This window comes from Xenopus tropicalis, chromosome 8, assembly GCF_000004195.4.
Source record: "Xenopus tropicalis strain Nigerian chromosome 8, UCB_Xtro_10.0, whole genome shotgun sequence".
Classification (NCBI taxonomy): domain Eukaryota; kingdom Metazoa; phylum Chordata; class Amphibia; order Anura; family Pipidae; genus Xenopus; species Xenopus tropicalis.
In genome coordinates, this window is record NC_030684.2 from 107,355,137 (window position 1) to 107,373,015 (window position 17,879).

The 17,879-nt window shown below is 37.5% G+C and overlaps 1 protein-coding gene across 6 annotated transcripts in view; it reads left to right on the forward strand.

Moving 5' to 3' along the window:
- slc8a3 (solute carrier family 8 (sodium/calcium exchanger), member 3) overlaps positions 1-17,879 on the forward strand; it is a 144,342-nt gene that overhangs the window by 18,649 nt on the left and 107,814 nt on the right. The gene's annotated exons all lie outside the window — the stretch shown is intronic.

Genomic DNA, 17,879 nt, shown 5'->3' on the forward strand with positions numbered 1-17,879 from the left:
CAGGCAAGCTACTCTAATAAAATGTACTGTGTTTGAGCTTTTAACAATAACAGTGAAAGTCTTTCTTGATAGTTATTGATATATTTTCCTGATACCTAGTCCTCCTTTTAGAAGGTCAAGTTTTATGTGTAAACCAGTCTGTAGTCCTTCAGTAAAGAATGCTTCCCTGTAAAAATAGAACAGGTGCAGAAATTCTATTGATGCCTTACTTCCAACCGTGTTTTCTTTTTGATAGGCTAATAATATGACCTTGGTGGTGAGAGGCAGCATGAAAAGAGAACATTTGTTAAGCGTGCAGATGTGTAAGTTGGAAGGTCAAACTCGAGAATATATAAAAGTGAGGATTTATAGAGAGTCATTAAATGTCATTATCCTGGGTGCTCTTAGATTTCTCAGAGGAAGCTATGTTTTTATTTTTGTCCCAAATGCAAACAAAATCTTTGAAATTCTGTAAAAGAATTTGAGAAACAGCTTGGATCAATAGCTTTCCCAGAGTCCATCTTCCTTTCTCAACTAGGGAAAGCTATTATTGTAATTGTGCATTAAATTCTATCCAGCTGGTCTCAAGAAGTTCATGCTCTCAGACCTCTGGAATGTTTTGCAATATTTGCTTCCTCTTACTGCTCTATAAATAATAGCATGTAATATTGTGTGTTGTGTTATCTTCTCCTAGACGTTCTGTCATAGATGTATAAGCCACAGTCAATTCCCTGCACAGGACAATGTTTTTCAGAATTCCCTGAGGCATGGATCTTTAAAAAAAAAAAAAAAAAAAAATTATTATTAAAAATTTAACAATTTGTTGAACTATGATACATGGATCTTTAATAATGTCATACTTTGTCTAATTCAATATTAGAAAGCCTTTGTACCTAAACAACAGACAAGGATCTGTCTTCTTCTGCGGAGGCCATTATACCTCCAAAAATACCCATCTTTATATATATACTGGCTTAGAAATGAAACAGACTATAGTATTAATAATTGCACATCTGTAGTAGAAAACTTTGATTTTCCAAAAACAAACGCATTCATATACAGTATAATATACTGATGATGGTATAATAAAAAAGTGACCAGCCGCAATCAGTTCTTGATGGCACAAAACTCAGATACATCTGTCTACCTACCCATAATGGGATTATGTTTTATTTTGTGGCACTCAAGGATTAAGGGTAAGGATTGTATTAACAACAGAAGTAAAGACAAGCTATTCTTTGCAGTCATAAAGCTCTCAAACTCTAGGGCTCTGCAAGCATCACAAATCTAATAATCCCAGCAAAAATCTATTGTACACATGCTCTAACGTGCCATTATTCACAGGGTTAGAGAACCCCGTCTCAGCTGTCCAGACACAAGGTCACATAAGTCTTTTTAAAATATATTTTACTACATGAAGGGCAGGGATAACAGATGATAGAAGTTGGCATGGTTTCTTCAGGTTATACACAGTTTGCCTGCATGTGTATTATCCTGATTGCAAACACACCGAAATTATATGTTCTATAGATAATGGAGTTTTCTCTAACTCCCTGTTAATCTTGGGTGCCCAGATGTTGCACTGTGGCTCTCAGAGTGCTTTACTATTTTAATTATTTGTTGGGACCAAATGTTAAGAAAAAGGACTTCAACTAAACAAATTTTATTGCAGTTGAATATGGAAGAAACTTTGCAGAACACTGCAGCTCCTACACAGGGAGGCAGATTTTTATATTTGAAAACTGCATTGTTCCATTAAGTTTTTACAAATCCCCCTCTATAAAACAACTTAGCTTTAAAGTTAAATATACATTTCTCAGTGACTTCTATAGACGCTCGCCTTGCTTTAGTTGCTGAATTATTCTCATTTAATTTTTTTTGCTATTTTTTTAATGCTAGCTCTTGAAAATTCGAGTTTAGACAACTTGACTGCAGAAAAATCCAAAACTAGGGTTGTTCAAAAAGCCAAACCCAACCCATACCTGCGTTTTTCCATCCTGTACGCTACTTCTGTGCGCAGCTTAGGTTCCAAGACAGGGAAACTTTGGGAGCAGAGGATGAGTGTACTCCAGTCTGACCTGCACCCAACCCAAAAATACAATGGTCAACCAAGTTTCAACCCTGACCCACCTGGCCTAAGGGTAAACCCCCAAGTCCCACGGGCTGCAGTCAACCTGCACATCACTATTGGATACATCTGTAAATGTAATCTCCAAACTTGAATGTTATTTACTATTTACATTTGTCTCTTTTTCCACTGTTGTATGATACCAATTGTTACTGTTGTTTCTAAGAGAAACTAACACAGTTGCCACAGTTAGCAGCCCTTGACAAATTGTTGTATGACTCTGGCTCCATCTGTATTCCACAAATGGACCATAAATAAGTAAGCAGCAGCCTACTGTGGTGACACAGACAAAGTAGAAGTCAAATTGGATGATTGTTTAAGTTTAAGACTCCTGAATCAATATTCATCTTCATTCATTTGTACTGGGTTTATTTGTCTATGTGTCACAAGCTCTCTGTTAAAAGAAGAAAAAATATATTTGATTCTGGCACTGTTGGTGAGCACTTTTCCTATGTGTTATTCATGATTGCCAATCATTTTGTTCCCTTTTCCCTTTATTTATATAGTGTATATTATGCATTAATTTATTTATTTATTATTTATATCAGTTACTGCACCAAAGCTATTGGTCCAGACTGATATTCAAAGTAGGTCCTGTCATTTTTAGTACACAGAGGGCCTAAAGTGGCCATACATCAGTTGCACCGCCACAATACTACGAGTGCATCTGAAATTCACTGCTGTCTCTTCAGGAGCCAATTCGGGTGAAATTTTGAAGGAATTCGGAGCATTCAGAGGAAACCCCCTCAAAGGAAACAATAATATGATAAAACCTTGGAAAATCATGTTTTGCTGAAACAAGGCCGCACCATGCATGTTTAACCAATTAGCATTCTATGTTATTATAGATCAGGAACAAAATATCTGTTGTATTTTTCAAGCTCTTTTCCACACTGGAACAATGTAAAAACAAAACAAGCATTTCTGAATCCATAATCCCCATTAACTTGCATTGCATTTATTTAAATTTTCAGGGATTATCAATTCATATGGTGGTAGAGCTTGGCACTGCTGAGCTCTAACACCCCAGAGTAGAGGATGGAGTTTGCTTATAGTAGTCAAGCCCATTCTAAAGAACTGACATTCATCTGCTTTGATAAATGAATCTGCTTGTTGAATACTGACAGGCATGAAAATAAATTTTACACCACTTTCCACCTCCCAAGGGACTTTAATTCTGTTTTTGAACATTAGGATGCCAATACCTATGTCCCTGTTCTATTATAAAATAATAGTCTCAGGGAAAACGCATGCACAGATTAATTTTCCCAAATGTTGCACATGCACATTACTGTCATAAGAATTCCTTGTTTAGAGATGATGCTCAGGTCACATGACGGAAACGGAAACATTGCATCTAACTTCCATAGTGACGTAATCTCTTGGAATGCTCCCTGCTTGCTTCAATACAGATTGGGTTTGTCTTGATGTTTGATTGAGTGCAGGACATTTTTATTGTGCAGCAGACGCATTTCATTCCAGTTGAAGGGGGAAGTGACATGCATGAAATGAAAATGGAGGCCCTAGCTTGAAGACAAATGAGGGCAGAAAAAGAGGTGAAAGAAGGAGAATTGAGAAATTCAGTATTGGCGTTACAGAAGGTTGTTGGTATAACAAAATGGCAAAGGATTGTATTTCTCTATTTTCTTCTAATTTAATAAATGCGGTAGCATTCAAATTTTTGGGAATCTTTCAGGATTTCCCCATTTGAATTTTCAGAAAGCAGTCCCTTTCTCAGACTTAATGTATAGATTTTAATTCATCTTAGAACCATCTCTTCACTTTTTTCCCTGTATTCCTTGCTACAAATTGTGCTGGCACTGCCTCAGCTTCTACAATCCCAGGTTCGTGTTTACACAGTGTAGAAACTGCTCACCCGAATAAGACAGAACAAATACACATCACGGATTAAAATGAGTTCTTAATCCCTCTCTACTTACTTTGGTTTCCTTAGTGCACTTATTCAGAGTAGCACACCCACATCGAGGTGCCTGTAATATGGCTTGAAGAATGGAATTACCGAACAAGGAATTGAGTTGTTTCATGGTGATTGCAGACCCACAACTTACATCTTCCTTTGCTACCGTTTTCGTGGAGATTTTAAGATGAGGTGCATGATTTTTAAAGGTCAAGTCCAATAAAAGATCACTTGTGCTGAAGTATGTCAAGACAGATAAGGTCACACTTTCCTCTCCAGTTTCACTTTAAGGAGTCCTTACAGTACATCGATGTTCTTGTCAGTCTCACTAAAATAAGCAGATGAAATGGATATCGTCTTTTGTACAAGAAGGCCATAAATCTTGCAGCGCATTTCCATACAGTTAAACAAACCAGTAGCATCCGTGTTCCCATCTTTTTAATCTCCTCATCTGTCGTGCTGTATTTTTCCTTTTTTCAAATTAAGCAAGAATAACATTGGCTAGTTATCTGTAAAGCCAAATAGATCAGTCCTGAGTGAATACATTTTCATTAGCAACACATTTATCAACATGCTTTCTGCTTTAAAAATACCACACATCAAAGCTGCAAAGAAATATAAAGCCATTATATATTATATGGTATGCAAAAATGGAAATGGGGTTATGCGCCATTTTTTTATTAGACTAATGAGTTTTGGTCATATCCTATATTTGTATATGTTTGCTGTAGAAATCAGTTAATACATCTCACCTTTAACTGGTAATTAACTGGCAAGATGGGAAAAACCCACTGCTTGATTCATTTAGCTAGGTTATTCTGTTAGATCTATCTTTTTGAATGAAACATAGGGAGAAGCCAACTAGTATCTCTAACGGATGGTGAAACTAATGAAATAAAATACTGAGAACAGATCCTTTAATCCAGGTCTTGGCTACAGCAAAGGTTCATCAGGCCTAGACTAAAGATGGCCGGAGAGCAACAAGGTTGAAAAACATTATGTAATAAATTGCTAGTGATAGCATGCTCAAGCACAAAGTTGGGTGCACACACATTCTGACATGCTGTTGTGAACCAATGGCCAAAAAGTGTGAACCTCTCCTCACACTTTCTGTATATTGGACACCTAGATGGAAGTGCACACTAGCACTAGTCAAGCTTCTCTGACTAATTTGCACAAGTGCACAGGTCTTCCAGGCCCCCTACCCAGCTGAAAAAATATTGAACTAAGTAGCAGTCATTGAAGAAGCCTGTGTACTTGTACAAAACTACACATTTATGGGGGGGGGGCTTCTTTGCTCCCCTTTTACTGTTGGGGAAGATGATGTTGCAGCTTGAGGACCTTTTGCAAAAATGGACCCAAGAGTTTGTTTTACGTGCTGGCTGTTCCAGCCTGGGATTATAGCATGTGAAGAGCATGGGAAGAACTGTATCTCTCATTTGGCAGTATTTTTTTTACTCTCCCATATTTGAATAAGCCAGGAGGTCTTAGCCCCATACATACCCTAAATCACCCTGCTAACCCATATAGCCACCAACTAAACTCTTTGTTTTCTTAGTGTAAACACAGTTATTTTGGTTACCATCATCCTGTTTCTCAGATAAATGGTTTTTACCCACAACTTAGAGCTAGATGAATTTTAAGTGCACATTCTGAAATTTTCCAAATGTTTAAGACTATTGCTGTTTTGTAGTTGTAATGCAATCTCATATATCCATTTGTGAGCTATTGTATCTTAATATGTATTTTTCTAGAACAAATAAGCTAAGAATCCATTCACTCTACATCTTGACATCAGTTTATTTTCTTTCATGAGTATCAAAGGGAATGTGACATTGGCACTGCCATCTTCCTGTGCATGCTAATGAATAAATAACACAGAATAGTGTAACTAATGTGTTATTTTAAGTGCTTACAATCCTTGTTGCATCTGTGATTAGCACTGAAGCCAATCAGGTGCTATAGGAAGGGATCATTCAGAAAAATTATAATTCTATTTATGTCCGTAGGTCTGAATAGATAATATAAAATCAGATGCTGCTGTCTAGATCATTCTCTGCTGCATGTTTAGCACTTAAACACTGGGAAAGTATAGCTGACATCTTGCACCACTGACTTGAAAAACTGTTGGATGTCAGCAAGAAATGGTATTTAACAGCACAGGGCTTTATAACTCGATGCCTGGATCAGTCCTGAGAAAGGGTTTAATTGACCCTGAAATGCTGATTTATTGAAGAGATTGGAGTGGTGGTTTTGTTCTATTTGAGGATCATAACTAAGACTTCTATAATCCTGTCAGTAAATAAAAGGCTGTATCAACAAACACTGCAACTTAGTGACTGCTCCTAATAATGAACACAGGTGAAACCCATCTTTTACAGGTTGCGTGTAGGACTTGCAGATGCAGATATGGGTGCAGGTTTCAAAAACAGTAGATTTTACACCTTTATTCTTTCAGTTTTTTTTTTTTTTTGCTACCCCCACCACTTGATGATGTCAATGGTTTGTGACAATGGCACTTCCGGCAGTTGAGCATTTGTTTGTCAGAGCAGGTCCAAGTGTGTGAAAATGTGTTGGGGTGGGGCAATGATGATGAGGATTGACCAGGATTGGACAGATGAGGAATGACAGAAGCTGAATTTTGTTTAGGTTGCAGAACTTGGATTGTAATTTGCTAAGATGAAGAGCACAGCAAGACTGCAGTAGTTTTTCTGTTTTTCTTTGTGTGTGTATATATATATATATATATATATTTAAGATTTATATATACATATATATATATATTTTATTTTTTTTTTCCTTATATGAGATAAAAAAAAATATTTTAAAAGGCCAGATTTATTAGTCCCAAGGAAGGTTTAAGGAAGATATAGGGTTTAAGGAGGTTGCATGCAGTAAGTAACCAGTTGAAACCTGTATGGAATGACTTTTGCAGTGCAAACTGCCTGTAAGATGGCTGGCAGTAACAAGCACTTCATGATTTGGTTCTCCTCACACAAATGACCTTGTGAAAGCCCAGTGCTTTTTAGACTTTGAAAAATGAGCTCTATAAAGTTGAACTGACAGGTACGTACACCGAAAAGAGATCCGGTTGGTGTTTTAAATAGTTTCGGAGTCCGTGCTAGAAATGCATGGTTTTTTAGTTTGGCCTTATAAATTACATTTTCAGTTGACTATTTCAGCATCTCTCTCTGCTGAGTTACAGCAGCTTCTTTCTCTAAACCATTTTCCACTGACCTCATTTAAAGGGGAAAATATAGCTGTCATTCCTTTCCTTAATTTTTCTTTACCTTTAATAGATTGTAAAGCATGCTTTGGGAGATATTTCTCATGGTGTGAAAATACAGTTCACTACCATTCACCTGAAGGGAACTGTTTTTAGGGACACATTCATCATAGAATGTACTCCGTTTTCAACCTTTGATAAATATATTGTTAAAATCCAACAACAATGAAGAGAGAGCTGTGAAAATTCCCTCTGGAGAACCGTGGCAGGCTCCTTATTTACATTTGATAAATATGCCCCATGAGTTGGAGCTTCTATATTGTTTGCATCAGTTGAGGCATTTACTAACGAACTGGAAGAGTAGTAGCTCCAAATTATTTATGGCCTTCGATGTCTGTGGAGGATAGCAGAATGGCACACATATGCCTAAATGAAGATAATGAAAGATGGAGCATTTTAACCTACTCATTCTTGCCCCAGAATTCCCCTTCACCTTTTGCACCTGTTTTCACTGGATTCTTCTGACTTGGCTCACTCTGTAGCTATAGTGGGGCAGTACACACTGGATTACAGCTGTGCATGTGCTGACCAGAGCATCCTAGAAATGTACATACAGTAATACAGTGTTATTTCCAGAAGTCCAACATTGTGCGTAACACCAAATATGGATACAAATTAGTGTGTGCTTTGGAAGGAATGCATATTGGTAGAAGTCAAACTGCCCTCAAGTTTGTGTCCAGTTTGCAGTTTCATTTGTAAATAAGCTCTATGAAGTGTAAAAGGTGCCTTTTTTGAAAAACACGCTGCAACCAATTAGATATTTTTTTTTAGCAGCCAGCATGTGACTCTTCTCAGATGGAGTGTTTTTTTTTTTAAAACTGATATCATTTCAGCCTGAAATATCAATATTGCCATTTGCATAGCCTTTCTACCAAACCAACTTCATGGGCTTTAGCTTTATTAGTTGTTGGACAAAGAGTCTTTGGCATAGACTTCAGAGGCATAGTGCCCTGTTATTCCTCTGAAAAAGCCAATAAGGTAAAACGCCTTGACTGAGGACAAGTTGGGGAATAGGAACACTGGCATATATCCTTTCCGCAAAAAGTTCCAGGACTCATGGTGCTTTTTTGGTATTATTAACCCTTTTAAGCTGATTTTGGCTGCCAACTTGGTCACTATTGAGCAAGGCCCCTATGTGATCCAGTTATTGAATTAGGACGCAAACATATGAATTAGGCCAATTTGGTTCACCAAATGGGTGGCAGCTTGGGAAATGCTCCACTTATTTTGCATCTTCCTATTAAGCTGGCATCCGTGTAGCTTTCACCCCTAACCGACTATATAGTATAAATGGGAAAAAAATGAAATAATTTACTTTTACCATTTAAAGCCATAGCCAGAACTTTTATTATCAGAGTGATAGCAATGACCGCCAGCACATAGTTGTTTCATTAACATCACATCATGGCTGGCAGAGAGAGCTGAAATTTGTATTGGCAGCAGCATTGCATTAGCTGTTATATGTCATTGCCAAGGCAATGCAGATGCCAATACACATTTTTCATCTCTCTGCCTCTCTGCTATAAAATAATTTTAAATGAATCCGCATCCAGTAATTTAATCATTGGAGCCATTGCCAGTGCATGAAACTGAGAGGTATCTCATAGGTGCTATAAGGGGTATGGATAAAGCTGAGCCTGCACCTACATGATTTGACATCTTAAAGGACAAGGAAAGGCTAATTCATGGGTGGATTAGTGCCTACAAATAAAGATATACTTTCTGGAGCACAGGAAACTGGGTTTTTACAGTGCTGTGTTCATGAGGGGCAGGAGGTACATAGGCTTCCTGAATAAGGACTAAGGAGTGCAATTTGTGCCCCTTAGTGTTCTAGTACTCCAGGTCCCCTGGTCGATGCAGTGTTGCTGGAATTATGGGGGAAAACACTGCATTATGAGTAAAAAAGCAAGACAACTTGCAGCTGAAATTGCAATTCTGCTCTCTGCACTTGAGTGGTAATATGAGGAGCAAGGGCTGTGCTAGAGGTAGGCAGAAGAGGCACGTGCATAGGGCACAACAGTAGGAGGGCCCTAGGCATGTATCTCTTCTGTTGCCTACCCATAGTCGAGGTGCCTGTCCCGCAACGGCCTACGTCCCCATGCTCCTCATCAATGCATGTGCATGTGGATGCTTATGAGCTTACATTGTGGGGGGAGCCAGCCAGGCACCCTAGGCTGGCCCAGCACTGTAAGGGGCAGTACCACCTGAGGCACTTACCTTGCCTCATGATAATGGCAATATATTTTAGTGTAAGTCATTGTGCATAGTTAATATCTAAAAGTATTAAAATTAATTTTTATTCCTACTATTGAGGCCTAATTAGGAGCCTGCCCTTGGTCATTCTTCCTTGGTTGGGATAATAGATACTGCTCTGTTAAGCTTATTCATATCCAGATTATTGCCAGTGAGCATAGATTCCCAGATCGGACCCTCTGATCTGAGCCCCAGATCTAAGGTATACATATTTAATATTTCTTTCCTGAATAGTCCTTTAATAACTGCAGTGCGTCGGCTACAAGTTTGCTCAGGTCTAGTGACCAGTAACAAACCATTTGCTTTCTAATAGCTGACCAGCAAATTCTACCTGCAGATTGGTTGCTCTGGGGTAAAAGAGACATTTTACTATTTTAGTTTGATTCCTCTTTTGTGTCTTATTAAGCATTCAAAAAAGAGAGAAAATAGATCTTTGGTCATTGCTTACGTAACCCTCTTCCTACCATCATAAATGCCCCTTTAGGTGTTCTCACATAGAACACAATATAGCAATTCATCTCTTCTTTATGACTTGAAATAGTTTTTATTACCTTGAGCTGATATTTATGGTTATAAGTGGTTTACATAAGCATTTCTTTGGAACAGATAGACAATGTAATTCGGCACACTGCTGGTGTGTTATGAGTAGAAAATTTTATTTTTACTTCTAAATGGATGAAAATGAGTAGTGTGCAGCTTGCCACTCTTCAGCTTATTTTAAATTATTGCTCCTGTTGGGAGAAGCATCTCTATACTAGCTACCCTCGGTGTTAGTGGGGACATGATTTGGGAAACCTTAGATGATATCAAAAAGAAAAAGATTTATGATGAGAACAAACCTTTTGTTCTTACCTTTCTGATTTTTCTACAGCTAGCGATATATATGAAGCAATCGGCAACACCTCAGCTATGAATTGGCTAGCCCCCCTTTTTCCTTTATATACAATGTCTTTTTTTATTAATCCTTACTTTTTCTGATTAGATATAGAACTATGTATTCAAATGTGTATTCTTCTAACATCTCATAAACTATAAAAGGCTAATGTTGTTGATAAACAGGGGAATATTCCCTCTTGTAATAGAGGGAACAGTTAAATTGTTTAAGAATTCAGGGCTGTCACTGGCCAGTAAGAACATCTGTACTTGTGTCAGTATGTGTTTGCTGGGAGTGTTACTTATAGGGACCTCTATTTTTGGATTTAAAAAATAAACATGCTTTTGCATATTGTTTTAATTAAAACATATCTGTGGTTTTTGTTATTTCTTGCTTTAAACCGGGCAAAATAAGCAGGGCAAAATTTGAAAATGTAACCAGTCACATTTTACTTCCTGGCTCCAAATAGCAAAGTCAAGGAAGGGATTGTTTATACAGATGGTTCTCATTGGATTGCTGATTGTGTTTAAAAAAAACCCACAAACATTTCTCGACATGGTGCAGTCATGTGTTCCACAGAGGATGCTTAGGTGGAAACCAGCAAACTGAAAAAACAAAAAAGTACTTATAAGTGGGAATTCCAATTCCACTGGAGTGCTTGACACAATGGTAAGACCTAATTACTAAAAGGGAAACTGCCAAATATTGATCTCTGAAGAGGGCAAGTATCTCTATGGTAATGACTTGTCACTTCTTGCAAGCATCCCCAGTTTTGTACATAGCTTACACAGCCCCTTCAAACTCCTGATAGAGTACTTAGCAATGACTGGGCTAACAACTTCTTCTCTTCCAGACTTTAATTGTTTTGCATTTACTGAGCAATGAGAAGCAGAAATACTGTACTTTTTCAGCTGCCACTTATCACAAGCCTTAGAATTAGTTGAACTACAGTTCCCTTTATATATATCTTGGCCTTCTATCAAACCAGGAACACTTTTTAGGTATGCCAAAAGATAACAGGGTCTTGCATTTCACTCAGTTCCTTGGCCATTCAGCACATGTTAAAGACTCATTTGGGGCATGAGTGCCTAACCTTTCATACAGAATCAGGTTTTTTTTCTATGGCATTGGAGGCCCATGTCTAAATTGTTGCCTCCTTAAACCACTTGCTAACAGTTAGAGATGTTTCACAATATTTCTTCAAGCTGTAAATGATTTATTACTACATTTGCTTGAATATGTTGGTACGGTCTCAATGCATATTTTATTATGTGTAAAGGAATACCGTCATGGGAAAAAAATGTTTGTTTTTTTTTCAAAATGCATAAGTTAATAGAGCTTCTCCATCAGAATCCCACATTGAAATCTGTTTTTCAAAAGTGCAAACAGATTTTTTTTATAGCAACTTCCTGACACCTTGCTAAGGGCGAAGCATGGTACTACTTAGAAGTAGCTACTTGTCACAGCCAGAAAATAGCCTGCCATAGACAATACTGATAATTGCCTCTGCTAAAACACACGTAGAGACAGTTATCAGTCAACGATCAGCATTGTCTATTTTTATAGCTGTGACAAGTAGCTGCTACTAGTAGTTCTGTGTGTCTTCACCTTATAAATGGTAGATATCAGTATAGCACTCAATAGTAAGAAATCCAAGTCCAGCTTGGGACTCCTCCAGTTACATGGGAGTAGGAGAAACAATAGGTTACCTGAAAGCAGTTCTGATGTGTAGTGCTGGCTCCTTCTGAAAGCTCAGACTCAGGCACTGAGATGGCTGCCTACACACCAATATTACAACTAAAAAAAATGCATTTGTTGGTTTGAAAACAAAACAAAATTTTAAATGGTACAGTAAATAATTTGATATGTAAGTGTAATTTAAAAAATAAATAATGACAGAATCCCTTTAAAATAACATTATTGGCCCACAATGTAAGAGTTCCCTGAAGGGAGTGCAAATAGTTGTGCCCATCTACATATGCTTCACTGGCAGTTCCTGCAATCAGTATGTGTATTGATTGCTGATGGATGCAATTTTGCATCCATGAGTTGTCTAGCTCTTGCAACTGACAATAAGTAAACAAGGTCTACAGATCTCTTCTTCTCTTCCCTTTTATCCTTCCTTTTCCACAATTTTTTTCTCTTATGCTCATTTTTTCCTATATACTCTTTTGACATCCTCTAGTCACATGATTTGTAAAGCACTTTTATTGTTACCTGGTACCCATCATTTTTTAATATTTTTCTGGTTACTCATGGTCTGTTTAGACAGGTAAGGATTTAAAATATTAGTATAGATAATAATCACAAATAATTATTGCTCTTCCACATCATGCTCAAGGCCCATCTGCTGTTGTGAATTTCTGCTGGCTCAACGCATGGAAGCTTTTAATTCCATTCCATTGTAAGTCTAAAGATGCCCCTACCATGATGATAATGGATATTTTATAGGTTTAAGGAGTTCTCTGCTTAAACAGTCGAGCAGAGAACAAACTATGCTGTGGTTTGGTTGTCCTATACTGTATTATACAAATACAAACATTACATAGCATAAATGGTTTAACTTGGTATTACTTACTGAATACATACATATCTATTTCCTGTGGTTGCTCCTCCTATAAACATTAGATTGTATGTTTAATAAAGTATCCTGTAGTAAAATCAAATTTAAATGTTGGCCATGTGACAAAATAAGCACCTAGTCTCAAATAATGAAATAAATGCCTTTTGTAACCCATTTTACTATACACATTTGCTCATAGCCAGCTCCCCATATTTATGCATACTGCATTGATATTTGTGTTTGCAATATCTAGCAGAGATAAAAATTAAATGCTGAATAATGTGTTGCTCAAAAAATTATTTTAACAAAGCAACTGAAAAAATACAGCATTATTTGTCTTCCGAGAATTGTATGTTAATTAAACCAGAGATCATTGGTCTTCACACCACTACACGCTGTTCCTTATGGCTTGCTGTTGGGATTTAAACTCCTGAGGGAGTTCTGACCATTCATTCTCAGTGATTTTATCCAGTTCCATGAGATTTCTTGATTGAAATGGCCAGTTAAGAACATTGATTCTGCTCTCATTGTCTCTTTTGGTGCCTTAGAACCTCTGTTGTACTGGAAAGTCTGTTTTTGAACCCAGGTTAAGTGTTCCTTACCTGCTTGCAAGCGATCCTATTCCTTTTGGGAAGGAAGTACAGTGAACATTGAAAAAGCCAGCTTTTTGTTAAAACTTGGCTTTTCACTCTAGTACGCACACTAGACACAAAGGCAAATGACGCAAAAACAGAAGAAGGAAGAGGATACTCACTCACATGTACACCGGGCCAGTAGAGTTTTTTGCTAATGGGAGCACTGGCCCAGGTTAAAATTTAAGTGATTACAATCACTCAGGGTGCCTAACATTTTTAAATGGAGTATTTGCCAAGTGCAAGGGGCAAATGAAACAAACACAGAAATGAAAAGGACTTCTCGTTGGCCCAGTCAGAGCTGCCATAAAAATGCATGGCACAACTCTATTTTATAATGATTTCCATTTCTTACCTGCCATCCAGTTGAGTAACCATTTGTCCACAATCCTTTTGGCTATTATCCAGAATTTTTGGGTCCTGGGGTTTTCCAACTTCCAATAGGATTGTTTTACCTCCAAAAAGGATTATTTATATCTTGGTTAGGATCAAGTACAAACTACTGTTCTATTATTACAGAAAAAAAGGAAATATGTTTTTGAATGTTAAATTATTTTATTTAAGCGGAGTCTATGGGGGTGACCTTTCATTTTGTTTTAAGATTTCTGGATTACAGGTTTCCAGATAAATATAGATAAATGGAGGGCACTCACTTCACAGTCAAAGATACAATATAGGTGTTTGGTGCAAAAAAACCCAAACTTGTACCCCCATATAGGGTACCAAGGACATTAATTTTAAATACAATAAGGGTTTGCACACAAAAAACACAAGTGCAGTGTTTGTATTAAAAAAATAGTTACCCTTGATATAACATACAGAAAGTTTAACAACAATCAATTTTGATTATAAAATTACAGAAACTAACACATAGGGGCTGATTTACTTAGCCACGAATGGGTCGAATGGAGTCCGATTGCGTTTTTTTCGTAATGATAGGTATTTTGCGATTTTTTCGTATGTTTTGCGATTTTTTCGGATTCTTTACGAATTTTTCGTTACCAATACGATTTTTGCGTAAAAACGCGAGTTTTCCTATCCATTACGAAAGTTGCGCATTTTTCGTAGCGTTAAAACTTACGCGAAAAGTTGCGCATTTTTCGTAGCGTTAAGTTTTAACGCTACGAAAAATGCGCAACTTTTCGCGTAAGTTTTAACGCTACGAAAAATGCGCAACTTTTTACGCAACTTTCGTAATGGATACGAAAAACTCGTGTTTTTACGCAAAAATCGTATTGGTAACGAAAAATTCGTAAAGAATCCGAAAAAATCGCAAAACATACGAAAAAATCGCGAAATGTTCGTTTTCAAGTCGGAACTTTTCCAATTCGGGTCGGATTCGTGGGTTAGTAAATCAGCCCCATAAAGTTGTAGAGTAATACATACCACAAAAATGTGCACAGGCAAAAAGAGACACACAGGTAAGCGGATACACTTGCCAAAGATGAGAATTACCCCAACGTTTCGGCAGAAAGTCTTTCTCAAGGGGAATCCAGATAACGGATTCCATACCTTCACCTTTCATAAATATCTTCAGTAATCAGCTATATATAACTATACATGTGTAGTCCTATATAAAAAATATTTACAGAATGCATTTATTCAGAGAAATTGGACGTGCCATTATACAGTTCCTATATGAAAACCTCTTTTTGATTACATGGGTCAATATAAAACATATGAAATAATAAAGTTTACAGGAGATCATTAAAAAATATATTGTTTTATGTAGTGCCAGCATGGTGAGGGATATCATTTTTTTGAGATAACAGATCTGAAAAATATCAACTCCAAGGAATCTGGCGTTTAGATATCTTCTGCTGTTCTTGATCAAAATATTGTGGGAATGAAAATAATGTTGATTATTCAGCAGAAGTTAACTCCAAGCTAGTTTTCAGAGCTGGATGCAATGTTCACAATAGCCTATTGATTTTGGAATTGTGTGCACTGTCTTTCACAGCAAGGGATCGTTGTAAATGGCTAATCAATACTTCTTAATCTTTTTTCCTCTCAACTCCCTTTCACTGTCTTTACCCAGGTCTACAAACCCCTAGTCAATCTAATTGTAAACGTTATTGTCTCTACATCCAGGAAAGGTTCAACTCTGTACAGATAACAGGGCTTCGGCAGGTTTCATGGTTATCTTGGTATTTAGCCCTCACATTCTTATTTTATCTGTAGGATGTCAGTGAGGTGCTACCACCATTTCCTAACAAGCATACCAACTCAATAATTTTTTATATTTTGGTTTAAATTAGCATTACATGCATAGTATCATCAATAGGAATTGTAAGAATTAAAAACCAACAATGGGGTTTCTTGGCTGAATAAAGAAATTATGGTAGCAGGCCTAGTGCTGACAAAGTTTTTTTGCAGGATGTGATCACTTATTAGAAATGTATGGGTTTGTTTTCGATAGTGTTCACAATGCATTCAGGAGTATTCAGTCCAGATCTGGAGTTCTGGTTACTGTTTAGTCAGTACATCTTCATGCTAGCTAATGTTAATATAATGTTACATAATGTAAAAGTTCTCTTTAGCCATATATTCAGGCCAGACAATGAAGGGCTGCTTCTATCAATTTTTGATCAGTAAACAACAAGCAATAAGGACTTGGGCCCCCAAGAACAGACACAAATATCAGGCCAGTAAGCTCTTCTGCTGATAGCGCTTCACTTTTAAATTATTTTTAAAACATTCAGTATGGATCCATTGCCCCATTTTTGTTGTTTCTCTCCATATCTTGTGTTTTTTTTTGATAAATTTGGTGGATTGAGAGGAGAATAACTGTACTAGTTTAAACCACAGGTACATGTGTGAGGGCTATGTGTGAGTGGGAAAGTTGCTTAGCGCATTAAGAGCAGGGAAGCCTAGTTTGATTCATCTGTCAACTCCTTGGGGAGATGCCTGAAGATGCATTAAGCTGTGTGAACACTTTCCAGTGAGTAATCACACTCCCAATTCCTGTAACAGCCCCCAGAGTGCAAAAATATGTTTCCTCTTAAGGTATTACAGAGCATTTAACTTACTGGAGTGGGTTCTGCTCATAGTTTGTCTGTTCTTCATGACCTTGAATTTTTTAGGAGGAAACAGATTGCATGCTCTGTGCACCAGTTTCTAGTAGAGCATCATATGAATTTGTTGCAGCATTTGATTCAGATTAGTTGTAAAATGAGACTGAAATACTATCCACTCTGGTTTGATGAACATAGTGCTTTGCCAAACATTTAATGTTTAAATACAATACAATAATTGACATTTTAATTGATATACACAGCATGTATTGATATCCAGCCTGAAAGCATTATAAACAATAATCTACTCTAGCTAATTTATTTTCCCAACACGTGTCAAAAACTATTGCTTGGAAGTCATTCCATGTGCTTTCCATTTACAAACCGCCTTAACGTGCCACACCCACCACTTTGGCTCAACACTTTGGCTCAAGTGCAGCCCCAACGTCAATTTCTTGGCTTTGCTATAACCTTCTTATGGAATGTCAGGGGCAGATTAACTATTAGGCATACCTAGGCTATCGCCTGGGGACACATGTGACCAGGGGGGTCCATGTAGCGTTTTTAAATTATTATTTTTCAGCTCTACTTATTGTTTTATTTATTATTATTTGTGCTGATGTGTGTGTCTGTGCCCAAGTTTCAGCCAAGCTCTCAGCTCTCTATGCCGTGTTGTGTCGGGTTCAGCACATGCCAGTGACATCACCGGTATGAACCCAACACGGCATGGAGAGCTGAGAGCTTGCATAGTCGCACCACGACAGGAGGGTAATCCGTACATGATGGCAGCTGTCTGCTAGAGAAATAAAGCACTGTTCCAATGTAGCAATTAAGGCACCCCTCTATACACTGGCAGTCCTGTCATTCCCAGCCCACCCCTGTTCCATCAAAGTTAATAACAACAAGTGGGTGGGGGGGGAGAGAAAAGAGATACACATATTCCTGCAGTGGCATTGCGGTTTTCAAGGGGGGCCTGTACAATGTGTATCCTAGGGGCCCCACAAATCATGTGTGAAGATACACAGAGCTACTAGTAGCAGCTACTTTTTCACAGCTACTAAATTCCAGAAAATACCCTGCCATAGACAATACTGATAATTACCTCTGCTAAAAAACATATAGAGACAATTATCAGTAAATGATCAGCATTGTCTATTTTAGCAGTCACAACAAGTAGCTGCTACTAGTAGCTCCATGTGTCTTCATCCTTAAACTGCATTCAGCTGCCCTAC